The 20773-nt window shown below is 43.9% G+C and overlaps 1 protein-coding gene across 2 annotated transcripts in view; it reads left to right on the top strand.

The window, feature by feature from the left end:
• Positions 1-20773, top strand: part of LOC139413554 (guanine nucleotide-binding protein G(i) subunit alpha-2-like) — an 84676-nt gene that overhangs the window by 1219 nt on the left and 62684 nt on the right. The window lies entirely within an intron of this gene.

Below are 20773 nucleotides of genomic sequence, written 5' to 3'. Positions count from 1 at the left end.
CGAGATTTTTTCCCATTTCAGTGGAGGTTCTCTAGCCTCCAGTGCACAACTGGAACAGATGAATCAGAACCAGTAAACATAAATCTGAGCCTGCGCTGCTGCTTCTGTTATAAATCAGAGGATTGCCTCTCGCCGCGGGAATTGTCTTAACTCTCCAAGTATTCAAAACAGAAAACTTGATGTCAACGCACAATAGGCTACTTAGGCTATGTCAATGTTTAATTACACTAAAGTAGCAGGCTATACAATCTAGCCTATCATAAAATGCCGTAAAAAAAGTGTTTGCTGATTGATTCCCATAATGTAGCCTAAAGGTGTAATCAATCACTAGCCTACAACTAACAACTGGATCGTTCCATGTCATTTCAGCAAGCCATGACACCACCAACTCAGATTGTTCTGAAATCGTTTCTGTAGTTCGAAACAGATAAAATAAGCATTCTGGCAACATTATTTTGATGAAATATAATCTGATCTCTGAGAAATAAAATAAGCATTCTGGCAACATTATTTTGATGAAATGTAATCTGATCTCTGAGAAATTACGCTAATTGCTTGCACCCAAATTGGCCATTGTAATTTATAAAATGTATATAATATTCAGTAATTATAGTACCTTACATCTGATTTGGACCAAAACCTTTTCTAACAATGAGTAAGAAATTAGGAATATATATCTATGGACATCCCACGCCAACAACGAGTATATAGTATCAGTTATCTGTCTGACAACCCTCACGAAAAAAAGATTGCATTATAACTGCAGTATGATGCAAATGTTGTGTCCAAAATAACTATTTTTTTACTGCAGTAATTTTGCAGAATAACTGCAGTTCAAATGTAGTATGCAGCAGATATTTTGCAATTATTGTGTCCAAAATTCCACTGTCGACTGCAGGTACTGCACTTTTTGTTTGTTTGTAGGGAAGTAGAATGGGGCTGCGGCTCTGTATTTTTATTCATCCAATATAATGTATTCTCAGTGAATTTGTTAGTTTTATTCCGTCTTGTTCAGATAAATTATTAATTGAAGTTGTTAGGTACATCTTGTTATTACCAGGTTTTGACCACTAGGTGGTGCTTTTCCTGCTATTATGGTGATTCATAGGGATAGTTAACCAAAATTACAAAAATGCCATATTTATTTTTTTACCCTGTAAGCATTTTATGGAGCAGGTATGATGGCAACCAATGCTTTGGTTTTGTTTACCTGGCCACAGTTTCAAATGCAATTTCTTTGTTGCAATTGTGGCACTAGTCATTTGTACCTATTTGAAGCTTTTTTTGTGCTTCATATCCAAATAATCTATAAGTAAGATAATTGAGCTACACAATACATTTGTAGATACTTTAGGATGATTTGGACATGAAGAGTAAAAATTCTAATATAGGTACCATTGAATTGCATTGGATTTGTGCCACAAATGCTAAAAACAATATACCCGTTCTTGGGGTGGTATTTTTGGGGATTTCACATGTATAATTCGTTGTTAGAAAAAAAAAAAGTTTGGTCCAAATCGGATGTTAGGTACTATGTTTATATGGGGCGGCAGGGTAGCCTAGTGGTTAGAGTGTTGGACTAGTAACCAGAAGGTTGCAAGTTCAAATCCCTGAGCTGACAAGGTACAAATCTTCGGGGGACTGCCCCACAGGCAGTTAACCCACTGTTCCTAGGCCGTCATTGAAAATAAGAATTAGTTCTTTAACTGACTTGCCTAGTTAAATAAAGGTTAACATTTTTTTTTAATCCAATAAATGAAAATGAAGAAAAATTGTGCAATCAATTAGCTTAATTTCTCAGATATCAAATTATATTAAACAAAATGATGTTGCAAGATTGCTAATCTGAGATGGTGGGTGTTGAAATACTCTTTCTCGTGCTTTTTGAAGTGGAACGACCCCATGAGGTCTGGCCTCCCCTCAACATTTTAAACTAATGAAGAGAATATTCTAAATTGCTTTCATAGCTCTCCGGCTGTGCCTATTAATGACGAAGCCATTACATCCATAATGAGGTTTTCAGACCTCTCCAAGCAATGGCAGATCATTCACCTTATGTTGTCTATGTTGGTCCTATTAATGAATGATTAACGGCAAGCAATAGACTCTGGCTTACAGTATTGCAGTCTGTAAAGTGCTCACTAAGTCAGAGAATTGAACCATTTATAAGTCACTTTAGTTTAGGCAAGATTTTGTAATGTTGTCTGTACCATTGTTCTGTTCAAGTTGCCTCTCTAACTCATAACACCACCACTTGTTGCAATCAATGTGAGCCGCATGGTCTTAAAGTTGTGTGTCAAAGCTTCTTGACAGTGACTTTGGTGGTTGTAGGTCAGGTGCTTCGGGAATTACAGAGTGAAATAAAGCTGTGGTCACCTTGGGGCACTGTAATAAAATATTTAATTAACGATAAGTGAGTGGGTGTGTTTGCTGGGTGTGTTTGCTGTTGAAAGGACTTGAACTCCTTTATCCCCTTCTTATAGGACTTTCCTGAGCGTGACAGAGTAGGGACTGTCGTGGAAGACAGTCATTTGGATCCTCTTTTGAGTCAACTTTTGAATGACTCTGCTCTGAGAGGTTTTTGACAGAGGTCATATCATAGCCACTCTCACAACCCCCCATGCTGAACAGTGAAGTATTGCTTGCTGTGTACTTTGCTCCCTTTCTCTGTATTGCTTTGACAGAAACACAGGGCTCCTGTTGGAAATGTTTTGAATAAGCTGGAGCCCAAACAGCCGACCAAATCATGTGCTTGAGCCAAAACAAAATACTCTGTTAACATGTTGGCGGATAGTGGCATGAGCCCCACAAAATAAGCGTATAACTCAAAATGCTTCCTGGGAACTGAACACTGAAGTAAAAGGGCATCCTGGGATGTTGTTTAGCAGTAAACTAGAAACAAGAGGTGGTCCCACTGTATTCTTCTTCAACTCCCATTTTCAACCAATCATAAAATCACATACTCTTTTTTTATTTTTATTATTTTTTAAATATATTTTTTAAGAAAGCCATCTGACCAATGAGAATACATGACAATATGAAAAAATTAACATACATGCTATATTACAGCACTCCCCTGTTCAGGTCATTGACATAGATATTATCATCCACATACACTTCAATAACGGTGCACACGTGCTTTAGCATAAATGCTATCTGGAATATCAACATGTACGTCCACACAGACTTAAGAAACTTCTGCTTTCCCGTACCCTGATTAACTATTTCGCTCTTGAACCCATCCCATTGCCCGTCAATTCTCTGAACAGGAAATTACAATCAATGAGGAAATATCAGGTAATAATTGACCAAAAGGACATCGCTAACCCCACATTATACCATTAATAAATTTACACTACTGTTCAAAAGTTTGGGATCACTTAGAAATGTCCTTGTTTTTGAAAAAAAAGCAAAAAAAAGTCCATTAAAATAACATCAAATTGATCAGAAATACAGTGTAGCCATTGCTAATCTTGTAAATGACTATTGTAGCTGGAAACGGCACATTTTTAATGGAATATCTACATAGGCGTACAGAAGGCCAGCATCACGGAGTCTTCTCTTCACTGTTGACGTTGAGACGGGTACTATTTAATGAAGCTGCTAGTTGAGGACTTGTGTGGTGTCTGTTTCTCAAACTAGACACTTTGATGTACTTGTCCTCTTGCTCAGTTGTGCACCGGTGCCTCCCACTCCTCTTTCTATTCTGGTTAGAGCCAGTTTGCGCTGTTCTGTGAAGGGATTAGTACACAGCGTTGTGAGGTCTTCAGTTTCTTGGCAATTTCTCGCATGGAATAGCCTTCATTTCTCAGAACAAGAATAGACTGACGAGTTTCAGAAGAAAGGTATTTTGTTTCTTGCCATTTTGAGCCTGTAATCAAACCCACTAATGCTGATGCTCCAGATACTCAACTAGTCTAAAGGTTTTATTGTTTCTTTAAATCAGCACAACAGTTTTCAGTTGTGCTAACATAATTGCAAAGGGGTTTTCTTATGATCAGTTAGCCTTTTAAAATGATCAACTTGGATTAGCTAACACAACATGCCATTGGAACACAGGTGGTTGCTGATAATGGGCCTCTGTACGCCTATGTAGATATTCCATAAAAAAATCAGCCATTTCCAGCTACAATAGTCATTTACAACATTAACAATGTCTACACTGTATTTCTGATCAATTTGATGTTAATGGTCAAAAATTGTGCTTTTCTTTCGAAAACAAGGACATTTCTAAGTGACCCCAAACTTTTGAACGGTAGTGTATGTGCTTATCATAAACATTAACTGTTTGCAATGTCTTATTATTGATATAAGACATGTCTTTAGATCATAGGACCATCATCACAGATGGGATCCCGCCCTCTTTGAATTCATAGATTTCAACAAATATTTGTAACCATGTTTATAAATGACATATAATCTACCAATGAACCTTAATCAGTCCATTAATGGTTGGTGGATGTGTGGCTAACTGCCACAGGGCATGGGCAACAGTGCTGTTGTATAAGACATGGCTGTGTGTGCCTGGATGATAATGACTGCCCTGATTATGACTGAGTGGGCTGCTGTTTGTACACTGTTCCCAGCACTGACTGTAGCCCCAACACACGTGCAGACCCACAGACAGACACACGTGCAGACCCACAGACAGACACACGTGCAGACCCACAGACAGACACACGTGCAGACCCACAGACAGACACACGTGCAGACCCACAAACAGACACACACGTGCAGACCCACAGACAGACACACACGTGCAGACCCACAGACAGACACACACGTGCAGACCCACAAACAGACACACACGTGCAGACCCACAAACAGACACACACGTGGAGACCCACAGACAGACACACGTGCAGACCCACACACATGTGCAGACCCACAGACAGACACACACGTGCAGACCCACAGACAGACACACACGTGCAGACCCACAGACAGACACACACGTGCAGACCCACACATGTGCAGACCCACAGACAGACACACGTGCAGACCCACAGACAGACACACGTGCAGACCCACAGAGAGACACACACGTGCAGACCCACACATGTGCAGACCCACAGACAGACACACGTGCAGACCCACAGACAGACACACACGTGCAGACCCACACATGTGCAGACCCACAGACAGACACACACGCGCAGACCCACAGACAGACACACACGTGCAGACCCACAGACAGACACACGTGCAGACCCACACGTGCAGACCCACAGACAGACACACGTGAAGACCCACAGACAGACACACGTGAAGACCCACAGACAGACACACACGTGCAGACCCACAGACAGACACACACGTGCAGACCCACAGACAGACACACACGTGCACACCCACAGACAGACACACACGTGCACACCCACAGACACACACGTGCAGACCCACAGACAGACACACACGTGCACACCCACAGACAGACACACACGTGCACACCCACAGACAGACACACACGTGCACACCCACAGACACACACGTGCACACCCACAGACAGACACACACGTGCACACCCACAGACAGACACACACGTGCACACCCACAGACAGACACACACGTGCACACCCACAGACAGACACACACGTGCACACCCACAGACAGACACACACGTGCACACCCACAGACAGGCACACACGTGCAGACCCACAGACAGACGCACACGTGCAGACCCACAGACACACACCCACAGACACACACGCAGACCTAGAGACACACATGCAGACTGAACTACAAACTCGCAGTCACGCACGCAGTTACGCACGCAGTCTCGCACGCACGCACACAGTCTCGCGGTCTCACATGCACGCAGTCTCGCACACACGCGGTCTCGCACGCACGCGGTCTCGCACGCACGCAGTCTTGCACGCACGCAGTCTTGCACGCACGCAGTCTTGCACGCACGCAGTCTTGCACGCACGCAGTCTCACACACACACAGTCTCGCACGCACACAGTCTCGCAGTCTCGCATGCACGCAGTCTCGCACACACACAGTCTCGTGGTCTTGCACGCACGCAGTCTTGCACGCAGTCTCGCACGCACGCAGTGACGCACGCACACAGTCTCGTAGTCTCGCACGCATGCAGTCTCGCACGCACGCAGTCTCGCACGCATGCAGTCTCACACGCACGCAGTCTCGCAGTCTCGCACGCACGCAGTGACGCACGCACACAGTCTCGTGGTCTTGCACGCACACAGTCTTGCACGCATGCAGTCTTGCACGCACGCAGTCTCACACGCACACAGTCTCGCAGTCTCGCACGCACACAGTCTCGCGGTCTCGCACACACGCAGTCTCGCAGTCTCGCACGCACGCGGTCACGCACGCACACAGTATCGCGGTCTCGCACACACGCAGTCGCAGTCGCACGCACGCAGTCTCACACACATGCAGTCGCACGCACGCAGTCTCACACACACGCAGTCGCACGCACGCAGTGGTATATAATCTATTCAACTGTAGTATATGATATTCCATTTTCTAGCTCTGAGTGTATTTTTATCCAATGTAAAAATCTGTTGCACCGTGTGAGATTAGAGAGGTGAATATTTAGCAGATTTGAGATTGAATCACTTCAGGGGGATCATGGTCAAGGGCCCTGTCAATTGTATTATTAAACACACTACCTGTGTTCTTTGGATGAAAGCTTTTAACGAAGTAATGTTTACAATGTTTAAAAAAAATACTTGGCTAAATGTTCATTTAAACATCCATTCTAGCTGTAGAGGAAGAATGCTATATCTGACCTAATCCCAAATATGAGGTACTGGATCTGATCGAATAGAGTTCTAGGCTGGGGTTCGATCCAATTTTACTTTGTGGACAATGCAGCATTTAAAGGTCATTTCTGATTGAGCTGACATATGCAACGTTTACCATGAATGTGATCTCTGTGTACGCGGGAACATTGCCTTTTTGAAAGGTGCATTGCTGACAAAGCGCGATCAGATTGAATCCCAGTCCTAAAGTATGTAAGGTTGCATTGTCTTTATTCAAGAGATATTGCTGGAGGAGTCTGCAGGATAAAGTGTGTCGGATCTTGACAGGTTACAATCACACATTCCCTCCTCGGCTTGGACTTGTAAATTAAAGGCAGTGTGCAGTTGGCCTGTCAGTGAGGAATATGTGTGGCATCCTCTCAGAAGTGCAACATCTCGTCTCCCTCCAAGAAGCCCTTTAGTTCCCAAATCTGCTGCCGTGGTAACTTGCAGAACAGCTGAGATAAGCCTGTTTGCTTGAAGACGCCAGGGAGAAACCTCTTCCGCCTGTCTGTCCGTGATATGTCTTCTGAACTACCCTCCCCCCCGTCTATCCCATCCCTTCCCGTCCCCTAAAGCAAACTTTTTGAGATTAGGAGAGCTGTGGGGCTAGAGATGAAGGATGAAGCCAGCTGCTATTTTTGGATCTATGGCAGATAGAACAAAATGATGGATCTCTTTTCTCCTAGAACTGGGCATAAGGGCTGTGGAGGCAGCAGGGATCGCTAACCAGACACTACTACGTTACTAAAGAACCTCAGCTGTGACATGGGTGTTCGCGTGCATGATTTAATGCAACAGAGAGGAGTTTATGCCTCTTCAAGGCTCCAGTGTTCATTAACAGGAAGCACACATTTAATGACTTCCCTTCAGATTTTGGACTTTGATCGACGTTCAATCTCCTCCCTCCAGCAACATGAGCCTCTGTGAATTCTGTCATTCTCTCTCTGTTTATTTTTCTTGTACTTCGATTTTTCTAACCTCACATTTTCAGTTCAACTGGGATGGACATTTCCCTTGACAGATTCTTCCTCTCCCTTAAATTGTGTGTGAGAGCGGCAGCTTGGTCTTCGTGAACATCTGTACAATTCACTGGCTTGACTGTAGACACAAATACGGTTCTCTCTCTTATTTATTTATTTATTTTTATATATATATATATATATATATATATATATATATATATATATATATATATATATATATAACACACACATTGCTTATAGGCATGCTTAGCCATGAATTTATGTAAAAACACAGACACATGGTTGCATGCCCACACAATATGGGCAGGGCATAGTAAGTGATGTTATGTCATGTGTATTTAATGCTCAAGAATGTTTAAAAAGTGTGTGTTTGTGTACGTCAGAGAAAGATGCAGGTCTGAAGTTGTGTACTGTGTACATCCACGTTCCTCCCCAGCTGTCTGCTTAACAGGGATGATCTGATAAATGAAACAGGACAGGAAATGACAAAAGTTGTTTTATTGGACTATGGACGAGGAATGCAGATCACGTTCTCGAGGCAGAAACCTTGTCTATTTAGAGTTGGGAATAAAACTGATATGGCAGCCCTGTTATTTTTTTCCATTGGTAATGAAAGGATTGTTACTTTTATGACATGATACACGTTAACATGGCAACTAATAGTAACAATGTAAGGTTGCTATACTGTATTGCCTCTGCAATGACACTACATGACTCGTTATACTACTAGTTATAGTAAACCATTAGGACTGAAACTAACTTGACCGGGCTTTTGTGCTTCTAGGCCAAATGTATCAGGCCTTCTGTTCTGTGTGCGAGTACTGTGGTGATGGGACTCAATTTAGGATGCAGCGCTGATCATCCATGTTTTAGAGATGTGAGTATGCACCGGTGCTGAGCTTTTCTTACAGACCACCGTTGCTGCTCAAGAAGGGGGGGACATCTGATGTAAGCTTGCTTCAAGCAGCAATTACTTCTCTCTTCCTCCCCAGCCCTGACTCTCCTGCCCACAGACAGGGAAAAAAACACATGACAAGTCAGCATTCATTCTCTCTTCCTATTTTCATCCAGCCTTTCACAACATCTCTGGGTTTCTGAGGCTTTCTGATTGGGAAAGAAAACATGATAGTAGGCTAACGTTACATACATACCATTTCTATTTTATATTTATAGCTTTGCCTATTCGATCTGGTTACTAACATAGGCCTATGCTATTGCACCAAATTCTTGCCTCAAAACATCCAATCTGTGCTTCAAAACCAAAAAGGTGTGCGTCTTGACTTTAAACCAATGGTTACCGGCATTGTCATGCAAAGGCCGGTGCGAATATCCCAATTAGTGACCAAAAAGCACTTGTTTCATTTTATCCAGTTTAGTAATCTGCAACGGACACATCTGTGCCAGAACAATAGGCTACCAGGCGATTTCATTGATCATTTTTCATATTTCAGATACGCCTAGTTTGGGTGGCTACTGGCTATTTCAAAAGATAGATATAACATCACACTGCGGCAGGTAGCCTAGCTGTTAGAGAGGTGATCCATCAACTGGAGGGTTGTGTGTTTGAATCCCGGGTCTGATGTGAAAAACTCTGGTGTGAACTGAGCTGGCAACCGAAGGGTTGCTGATATCAAATCCTAGATGCCATTGTGCCCTTGAGCAAGGCACTTAACCCCTCACAACAGAACCTCCACTGGGTGCCCAATGTGGCACCTCTCCAAAAAAACAATGTTTATGTATGTGTGTCTTTGAAGGGTTTAGGTTAAAAGCAGTTGGCCCTCGTGTACAATTGACGAATAAAATGATCTTAATCTGATCTCTTAATCTCCTGCTTGCTCTGGACTCCAGAGATGTAGCATGATATCCCTAGTTGATATTGGCTGTTAACATGGATGGCTTCCTGCTAAAATGCAGGTGTAAAACACAGTTTATTTCTGTATCTTGCATTTTGAAAATGCATCACTATTTACGTCTGTAAAGACAGGCTACAGTTGTGTGTGCTTCCATTTGCTTGAGTAGGTCACAAGCTTTGAACAATTCCTTTTTGGGAGTTTTAAAAGTTTGAGAACCACTAAGTAATTGATTTCTAATGAAGCCTAATGATCCAGTTGGGGCTTTGAAATGGACTTATTATTAAATGCACTAACCCTGAGCAGTTGACCTGCAGCACTGTCTGACCTCACCAACCCATCAGGTAAACCTCTGTGCTGTAAACAATGTGGATTCATGGGCTCTCAATGGGCTCTTAAGAGGCCAGGGCATCTACGTTGAACAAAAATATACATGCAACATGTAAAGTGTTGGTCTCATGTTTCATGAGCTGAAATAAAAGATCCCAAAACTGTTCCATACACACAAAAAGCTTATTTTCAAAAATTGTGCACAAATTTGTTTACACCCCTGTTTTTGAACAATTTATTCTTTGGCATGATAATCCATCCACCTGACAGGTGTGGCATATCAAGAAGCTGATTAAACAGCATGATCATTACACAGGTGCACCTTATGCTGGGGACTATAAATGGCCACAGATGTCTCAAGTTATGAGGGAGCATGCAATTGGCATGCTGACTGCAGGAATGTCCACCAAAGCTGTTGCCAGAGAACGTTTTTTTAGAGAATTTGGCCGTACGTCCAACCATCCTCACAACCGCAGACCATGTGTAACCACGCCAGGACCTCCACATCTGGCTTCTTCACCTGCGGGATCGCCCTTTTGTGGGGAAAAAACTCATTCGGACTTGCTGGGCCTGGCTCCCCAGTGGGTGGGCCTGATAGTTTGGTGTTTTTCTAGATTGCAAGAACTGATATTTATAGAATGCAGAACGGTGTAAAACTAGCCTACATCTTGGAATTCCAGATCACTGATCAAAGTAATCCAAGGACAACCCTAGACAACCTAGAGGAAATCCCTCAAGCCTAATACCAGAAATAGTTGCCACCTTCCATGCCTCAGCAGGCATTGATTTCTGTCCTCAAACTGATTTACAGCTTGAGCTGACATTTGCATGTGGCTTATTTCCCTATCTATGACCAAGTCCGTGCACTCCCTTATCTATCGCTGTGAAAACACTACACCAGCCAAGTACCAAAGTTTGACGCACATACCTCTCCTTCTCTGGGAGTGCTTCCCCCCCCCAGAACGTGACATCAATTGTTGTGGCTGTTTGTGTGTGTTCTTCCTCTTAGAGAATAAAGGAGAAAGCCGACTGCTAGAGGATAAGATGTTTGCTGAGCAATTTCCTCCTGTAGGATGTAGGATAAACGGATGTCATTATTTCTCTAAATGTTTTGATTGAGTCTCTTCTACAGACCTACTCCCAGGAAATACTATTGATCACAGTGAGGGGCTGTATTGACCTGCCTGCTGGTGGTGAGAGTTAGCATCAACTGGAGCAAGGCCCAGGCAAAAATCTGAGAAACGACATTGGTGTGATCTTTTGAGCAGAGTGGTAGTGACTCAGAGGCATGGCTGCCATCCTCATTTTGACCATAAACCTGCAGACTATTGTGTATGTATTATACAGAGCCTTCAGAAAGTGTTCAGAATCCTTGACTTTTTCCACATTTTGTTATGTTACTTCCTTATTCTGAAATGTATTTCCTCATCGGCAGGTTTTTAGATTTTTAAGCAAATGTATTAAAAATAACAAACTTTACATAAGTAGTCAGACTCTTTGCTATGAGACTTGAAATTGAGCTCAGGTGCATCCTGTTTTCATTGATCATCCTTGAGATGTTTCTACAACTTGATTGGAGTCCACCTGTGGTAAATTCAATTGATTGGACATGATTTGGAAAGGCACACACCTGTCTATGTAAGGTCTCACAATTGACAGTGCATGTCAGATTTAAACAAACATGTATGCAGCTTTGAAGATCCCCAAGAACACAGTGGTGTTTGGAACCAACAAGACTTTTCCTAGACCTGGCCGCCCGGCCAAACTGAGCAATCCGGGGAGAAGGGCCTTGGTCAGGGAGATGACCAAGAACCCGATGGTCACTCTGACAGAGCTCCAGTGTTCCTCTGTAGAGATGGGAGAACCTTCCAGAAGGGCAACCATCTCTGCAGCACTCCACCAATCAGGCCTTTATGGTAGAGTGGCCAGACAGAAGCCACTCCTCAGTAAAAGGCCCATGACAGCCCGCTTGGAGTTTGCCAAAAGGCACCGAAAGACTGAAGCATGCCGGTGGCAGCATCATGTTGTGGGGATGTTTTTTTTCAGCAGCGGTTACTCGGAGACTAGTCAGGATAGAGGAAAAGATGAACGGAGCAGTACAGAGAGATCCTTGATGAAAGCCTGCTCCAGAGCGCTCAGGACCTCACTGGGCCGAAGGTTCTCCTTCCAACAGGACAATGACCCTAAGCACACAGCCAAGACAACGCAGGAGTGGCTTTGGGACAAGTCTCTGAATGTCCTTGAGTGGCCCAGCCAGAGCCTGGACTTGATCCCGATCTAACATCTCTGAAGAGACCTGAAAATAGCTGTGCAGCGATGCTCCCCATCCACCCTGACAGAGCTTGAGAGGATCTGCTGAGAAGAATGGGAGAAACTCCCCAAATACAGGTGTGCCAAGCTTGTAGCGTCATACCCAAGAAGGCTCAATGCTGTAATCGCTGCCAAAGGAGCTTCAACAAAGTACTGAGTGTAGGGTCTGAATACTTATGTAGATGTCTAAAAAACGGTTTTTGCTTTGTCATTGTGTGTAGATTGATGGGAGAAAAAACTTCATACATTTTATAATAAGGCTGTAACATAAAATTTGGAAAAAGTCAAGGGGTCTGAATACTTTCTGAAGGAACTGAACCTGTTAGAGCCCTTCATAAACCAGGTTAGTCCCCCTCATTACAGTTGGTAGCAAAGTTCTGTGGGCTGGAGCGTAATTACAGGACACTGATTACACAGATGGAGCAGTATTTCTCTGGAAGGAGTCGGTCAGACTCTGTTTGCCGACATCAACAAAAGTCCCTCAGTATGTCTGCTGCTCTCAGCGACTCAATCATGACTGCACCAGCAGAGATGGCAATAAAGATCTAGTAAAATCAGTCTAATCTAATGTTACATTATTACTGTTCACAGCCAGGCGCTGAAATTATAATGCTTTAGGGGAAGACCTGTTCACCATCAAGTAAGCTCCAGAAGGGATACAGTGCAAGTGGTGAGAATAAAGCCTGGTCCTGCAGACACTAGGTCTCAGTGTGGGTCCACTAGGATCTCGCAGGCAGCACCATCCACCCTGCTCCCTCTAAGAGCACTGATAACAGGATGGCTACATTACAGCTGAATCCCCTACTCTCTTCTCCTCCTTCACCCTCAACTTCTCCTTCCCTCTCTCTGCCTCAACATACACCATATCCTCACTGGTCTCCCTGGCTGCTTCATAAGAACACCAGAATAACATCCTCACTATTTCAGTTATGAGAATAGGCCACTGGGACAATGTGGGCTTGCTGTTTAGCCACTATGCAAAGACGTGAGAAAGCAGCAGCAGGATCTGTACTAAACACACGCTCTGGTCACACTGGTATGTGAGGTGGTGTGAGAGGAAGGAACAAGCAGAGACAGATCACAGGGCAATGCCCTTTATCTCTGAGACTGTGTGTGTGTGAGGGCACACAGACAAGCCTGTACAGGAACTGTTGAGTAATTACACATCTTGAATCTTCTCTTTGTGTCGGACTGGGTTCAAACGCCTTCCGTAAAGTGTTTCTGTATTGGTCTGTATTTATTTGTATTAATATTTTGACTGCTCTGGGGTTATTATTATTGCTCGGATAACCTTATTTACTATTATGTATTAAGTTATTTTTCATTCTTTATGCGCTGAACTCTGGAAGAATTATCACTCTGAATTATTGTAATGTTTGTTTGTTTGTAAATTAATCCCGTAAAGGGTGGGTTGCTAACTGGCAATTTGACACGGAAATGCAATTAATTAATGCGTGCATTTGTGTGAGAGAGTGGTTGTGTCCACTTACCACTGCAGAGATATGTATTCGACATTTATGTATTCCTATTGGTTGGATGAATTTACTTGGTCATGCTTACTGAGAGGGGGAGCTTGTGAATGTCAATTCTTCCCATGTAATGTGCTGTTTTCTATTGTCAGAAAATAAACTAGCAATCAACTGGGACCGCTGGTTGGCATTCTTCTATATTACACAACGCAACAGAGAGTAAAGATCACATCTGTTACAAGAGCAAGAAGAAGAGATTTTGCTTGGCCCATAGGCAACACTCTACTAAAACTCTGCTTTACTCCACTGTTCTGTGTTCTGTCATTGGCCCTAGGACGAAATAAGCATTTGTCTGTTCCAGATATATCCCTGGCTGCCCTGCCTGCCACCATAAACTAGCATAACTCTTTCAATCTGTCGACCTCTCTGAAATCAAAACAGATTTGCCAATAGCTGCAAACCACCATTGAATCCCAAGTCCAAAACCTCTTTAGCATCACAGCAAACGTTTCCTCATCAGATTGTTTACATTCTCTCGCTCTCTCTGCATGCGTGTCCATGCCATTAAACACACGTAGAAACCCCATAAGCTCCCTCCACTTCCTCCCCTCATTGGATTAATATCATCACAGTTTGATTTCCTGCATGGAGATATGATGTAGGATGTTTAATGTGGTCCTGGGTTCCCCTCAGGTCACACTGCCCTCTGTGTGCTCCTCCATGCCTGTAGAAGTACAAGTGGGAATCAGCCCACATATGTTCTGCCAATTGTCAGGCTGATAAGAACAAGCGATTTACAGTCACAGGATTTACAGTGCATACATTTCACGTATGGGTGGCCATGGGAATCAAACCCACAAGCGCCATGCTCTACCAACTGAGAAATAGAGGAGAGGATGGAAAATGAGAGGAGGAAAGGGAATGAGAGGAGTGGTCAGTACTCCTGTGTATAGCTCCTGGGCCTGGGGTGTGAGCTGCACTGTTTTATCAGCAGGGTGGCTTTGCCAAACTGCTGCCATTGTTCACAGCTCTGGCCTAATCTGATCTCCTCTAGTGTTGTCTTTTCCCCCTCCAACACAATCATTCTGAAACTCCTTTAAATGTGTGTGTGTTCTGTGTCAGAGAGAGCTAGAGGGAGGGGAGGTTGGAGAGAAAGTTTAAGTAGCCGCCAGGCTGCGTTCTGTCTGTCGACTTTATAATGGAGCAGAACAGCTCACTTAGATAACCTCTGGAAACATTTTAAAACATGTCTTACTGTGACTGTATATCTGTTCTTTCCCCTCTACTGTCTTGGTGGGCCCCTGATGTTGATGAACCTGTCAGAAACCTAACAGAGGAGTTAGTAATGTGCTCTCTCTCCTCCTTCCCCTCAACCCTCTCTGAGGGAGCATTTTAATGTATCCGGTAGAATAACTTTAGCCCCACCCGTAACCCTAACCTTAACCTTGATGAAACTGTGCCACCTACACCTCTGCTCTGAGAAGTCTTTTGATCAGCTAAAGCCCTTCGCTAGTGTCTAGTATGACTATTATAACTGTTTTATAATGACTTTTCCTGGTCAGGTCACATGGTCAGGAAAAATCCAGGGCACCAAATATTATGGGGACCAATTTTCCAGTCTGTGTTTTGTTTCCAGAGCTCTCATTGTTCATACTGTGCGGATACATAAAGCAAGTTGTGTCCATCTTGTACCAGTGAGGCTCCACATTGCTTCGGACAGGCTTGTATGGTGGTGGTTGGTGATGGTAATAGCTGGGCTGTCCCTGGGAGGTATGCTTGGACTGCAGCAAGACAGGGGGCCTAGGTGTTAATGTTGTGACAGCTGACCCATCAAGACGGTAATTGAATGTCAATTTAGTTTTGATAGGATCTCCTACCACAGGACTGCACTAACATGACCTACAGCTATCCAATGTCTGGCAACTGGACCAGTTAAGACCATTGGGATTAAGACAGGAAGGAAGTTAGCCACTCATCATACCTTTCCTTCCAGCTCATGTTAACCAGAAGAATCCCTTTCCTGACTTGTCACTTTCTTCTGTTTAGAAGATTATAGTATAGGACACTGGAGCTGTGGGGCTGTGTGTGCTCTGGCCAGTGTTTCCCTCCTTGTGCTAAACACCTACTGGTTATGCACCCCTGGCCAAATGACCTAATCATTATAAATATTCCCCTGAGGCTGCAATACATCGATTTAAGGGCACAACATTTTACTTTGGTTGAAATTAAATATGGGATTTTCTATGTGTAAATGACTTGCTACATCCAAACATTATGTTGGCCTTCCAAAAGGAACCAAAGCTCCCCTTGCACTGTGAATTAAGGTCCTCCCTGGATACTTTTCAATTTCATGGTTGTAGAGTAAGATGTGCACATATGGAGAGGAAAAGAAGCCCCAAACCATCCGCATGCATGAGCACATCTTTTCACTACGTTCTTTTTCTGTTCGCCTTGACTCACATGGAAGCTATTTTAAACTCTTAATTAAGGTTGTTGAAATATCTTCCTAGGCCAGATGCCGATAAGAAAGCACTCTGCTTTATTACCTGAATATTAATCTCAAGTAGTAAGCTTCCTCTACATTTCCCCCCCTTCATTTGGATTATGTTCTTTTTTATCAGCCTTGCATACCACCTTCAAGGCTTTTCACTCTCTATCTGTTCCACATGAGATTTAAAGGCTATAGCCCAAAGCAGAGTATTTTGTGGAGCCGGTGGGGTGATGTCATTTCCTGTCCCAACCCCCCTCCCCCATGTCTGACTTCCTCTTTTGGCTGGCTGCAGTAACGAGAAGTAGATGCTTATCCTTTGTTCCGCTGGCTCAGGAAACCAGCACACCCATCCTGTGTCTGTTGGCTGAGCCATGCAGAGCTACAGGCTGGCTCTGACTGACAGACACAACTACAATTAAAAGGAGAAAGAGTGTTTTAAGTGCCATTAGCTTTTTAGCACTCACATAAAACACCCAATGACTATCCAGTCTATCCAGTCTGAAACAGCTGTCTGGCTTCTCTTCATTAGTGTCTGTTTTAGTCGTTTCTATTCTCCCATCTTTGGAGTAGACTCACATTTGACATGTCAACCCCAAACATCTCTTCCTCTTTGTCAGCGTTGTCACTGCCCGTCTGCCTCGTTTCCAGTGTTGATATGTGTGTGTATTACTTCAGGTCAATGGCTGGACCACAGCTGGATAAACTTCCTAGATGTGCTTTGCTAAACTCTTGACCCTGAGGTCACACAGAACTCTCCTGTCCCCTGGTCTTTTGCACTAATTGTTTTTCATTGCCTCCATGCGCTCGATCATGATTCATGAACTGTCATGTATAGCCAGGGCTGTGGGCAGTACTGTATGTATAGGGTTCTCCAGTCATTTTGTGTATAGAACCTAACATGACGTTGACTCCTATTTGACAAGTGAGAAGTCTACTAACAAATCCTTTTGTGCCCATAACTGAGACCTTAGTCTTTAGTTAGTTCCTTTAATGAGAACTCCCCCCAGGCTATTGATGATTTAGGAAAGAATGTGGGGACCCTAAGAGTTTTTGTCCTTGGGTTTGCTCTTTTGTTTTCCACCCCATAAAAGCAGCTCTTAAAACGGTGGGGAGCCTGTAGGGAGCTGTGTGGGAGGGCCCCATGCTGGGCCTGCTCCCCCATTTGGCCCAGCCCAGAGTGTGTAGTGTGTGTTTGGGAGGGTCAGATGGCAGTCTGACAGTGACTGATCCATAGAGTCAAAACTCCTCCACACATTGCATAGTCAGTATTGGCCTGAGTTCTGGACATCTGGAGATGCAACAGAAAAGTCTCTCTGAGTCTGAAGCATGTGATGCCTAGTGTAACACAGACACTTTTGTTGGATGATGTTGAGTTGGTTAGAGAGACATTTTTAAGGAGAAGCAGTGCTGATAATTGTGTGTTATTACCTGAGTTTTGGTGGTGAAGAGAGAGGTAGAAAAGGCTGAATCTGTGTCTGAATAGCAGCGTTATATACACGGATTATGTGTCGTCCTAGGAAGGCTTTAATTAGACGAGCTGGCAGGCAGGGGGCTACATGTACTCTGCCAACCCAGCTGTGTGAGTGCCTGTCCCCCGCTAGTGCCACCCAGAGGTGTGTAAGGGCCACCCAGAGGAGTGTAAGGGCCACACAGACAAACCCCTTTTCTGTGTGCTCCGGTTTATCGGTAATGTCTCCTCTTTGATCTCAGCCTCAAATGGACACACACAGAAACCTTCCAACCCAGGCTGGGCCCCTGTCCTATAGGCCCCAGGTTGAAACCTAACCCACTTCTTCTCGTTTGCCATGGATAGGAGGTGAAGGGGTCAGAACTGCGATGGGAAATCCACTGGAGATTGACTCTGACTCTGAGCACAGATCACTACTAGTACTCACTCCCTCCAAAACAGTGGAGAGCTTCTGAAATGTGATCCACTACATGTCATGAAAACTATGCGTCATCCTTTTAAAGTAATTGAGCTCTTTGAATCTGGACTTTGCACTTGCTTTTCTTCTTTATTCTAGATGTTGGCGTTTCAGGATTACAAGTGTATGTAAACTTCTGGCCCACTGGGAATGTGATGAATGAAATAAAACCTGTATTTTTTTTCTCTCTTCTGTTATTCTGACATTTCACATTCTTAAAATAAAGTGGTGATCGTAACTGTCCTAAAACAGTCAATTATTACTAGGATTAAATATCAGAAATGGTGAATAAATGAGTTTAAATGTATTTGGCTAATGTGTATGTAAACTTCCGACTTCGACTGTATATTTCCATGTTAAAATGTTATGCAATGCATTTTCTCCCTTGTTTTTTATGGTAGCTATCTCTGGTAGGCCTACATTATTATCAAATAGCCACAGTCGCCTACTTGGCCATTGTTGAAAGTTGTGAAAATCTGTGCAACTTTCGGCGTGCATTTACTGTGAACACACCACTTTAAGTTACAGATTTTTTCACAACTTACATTTTTTTTTGAGGGAATATTGGTAACAACTCAGTATTGAGCCATGCCAGGCAGGCCGTGTGTGTGTGTGTGTGTGTGTGTGTGTGTGTGTGTGTGTGTGTGTGTGTGTGTGTGTGTGTGTGTGTGTGTGTGTGTGTGTGTGTGTGTGTGTGTGTGTGTGTGTGTGTGTGTGTGTGTGTGTGTGTGTGTGTGTGTGTGTGTGTGTGTGTGTGTGTGTGTGTTTACACGGGCAGCTCAAATCTGATATTTTTTCCACTAATTGTTTTCTACACATCAGATCTTTTTCAGAGCTGATCTGATTTGGTCAATTAGTGAAAAAAATATCAGAATTGGGCTTTTAAGTGCCATCATACTCATTCACCACTCTCCTCTCTGCTCGCTTATTCTAACCCAGCCAGCATATACATCATCGTCCCCCAGGCTTCTCCAGACTAGTTACCCCCATTGAGCAGACTTTAAAGTATGACGTCTCTCTCTACACATAGCTCTGTCTCTACTTGTTCTAAGGAGATGTTACTAAACGACGGGTCATCACTTGGAACTAACATTTTTAGACAGGTCAACATTCACAAGGCCGCAGGGCCAGACGGATTACCAGGACGTGTACCGCGAGCATGCGCTGACCAACTAGCAAGTGTCTTCACTGACATTTTCAACCTCTCCCTGTCCGAGTCTGTAATAACAACATGTTTTAAGCAGACCATCATAATGCCTGTGCCCAAGAACACTAAGGTAACCTGCCTAAATGACTACCGACCCATAGCACTCACGTCTGTAGCCATGAAATGCTTTGAAAAGCTGGACATGGCTCACATCAACACCATCATCCCAGAAACCCTAGACTCACTCCAATTTGCATACCGCCCCAACAGATCCACAGATGATGCCGTCTCTATTGCACTCCACACTGCCCTTTCCCACCTGGACAAAAGGAACACCTATGTGAGAATGCTGTTCATTGACTACAGCTCAGCGTTCAACACCATAGTTCCCTCCTAGCTCAGGACCCCTTGGACTGAACACCGCCCTCTGTAACTGGGACGCCCCCAGGTGGTGGGGGTAGACAACAACACATCCACCACCCTGACCCTCAACACAGGGGCCCCTCAGGGGCATGCTTAGTCTGCTCCTGTACTCACTGTTCACCCACAACTGCGTGGCCGCGTACGACTCCAACACCATCATTAATGACGACATGATGTTGGTAGGTCTGATTACTGATGACGATGAGACACTCTATAAGGAGGAGGTCAGTGACCTGGCAGTGTAGTGCCAGAACAACCTCTCCCTCAATGTCAGCAAGACGAAGGAGGTGATGGAGGACCCCAGAAAACGGAGAGCCAAGCACACCCCCATCCCCACTGTAGTGGGTTGAGAGTGTTGATTTCCTCTTTGTCCACATCACTAAGGAATGAACGTGGTGCACACACACCAACACTGTCGTGAAAAAGGCACAACAACGCCTCTTCCAGTACCTCACTGGGGCCGAGCCGTAAGACTGCTAAATAGCTGCCCCGACTATCTGCATTTCCCATTTTTGCACTAAATCTTTTGACTCACCACATACGCTGCTGCTACTGTTTATTATCTATCCCTTTGCCTAGTCACTTTACCCCTACCAATATGTACATATCTACCTCAATTACATTGTTTCACGGCACATTGACTCTGTTCTGGTACCCTGTGTATATAGCTAAGTTATCGTTACTCATGGTCTATACTGAACAAAAATATAAACGGAACATGTAAAGTGTTGGTTTCATGAGCTGAAATAAAAAGTTCCAGAAATGTTCCTTTTGCACAAAAAGTTTTTTTCTCATATTTTGTGCACAAATTGGTTTACATCCCTGTTAGTGAGCATTTCTCCTTTGCCAAGGTAATCCATCCGACCTGACAGATGTGGCATATCAAGAAGCTCATTAAACATCATGATTATTGCACAGATGCACTTTGTGCTGGGGACAATAAAAGGTCACTCTAAAATGTACAGTTTTGTCACACAACACAATGCCACAGATGTCTCCAGTTTTGTGAGCGTGCAGTTGGCATTCTGTTGCAAGATAACTAAATGTTAATTTCTTTACCATAAGCCGCCTC

The sequence above is a fragment of the Oncorhynchus clarkii genome, chromosome 7 (genome assembly GCF_045791955.1).
Source record: "Oncorhynchus clarkii lewisi isolate Uvic-CL-2024 chromosome 7, UVic_Ocla_1.0, whole genome shotgun sequence".
NCBI classification, from domain to species: Eukaryota; Metazoa; Chordata; class Actinopteri; order Salmoniformes; family Salmonidae; genus Oncorhynchus; species Oncorhynchus clarkii.
Note: the sequence above shows the minus strand (reverse complement) of the source record. Positions and strands in the feature narration are given on the sequence as shown.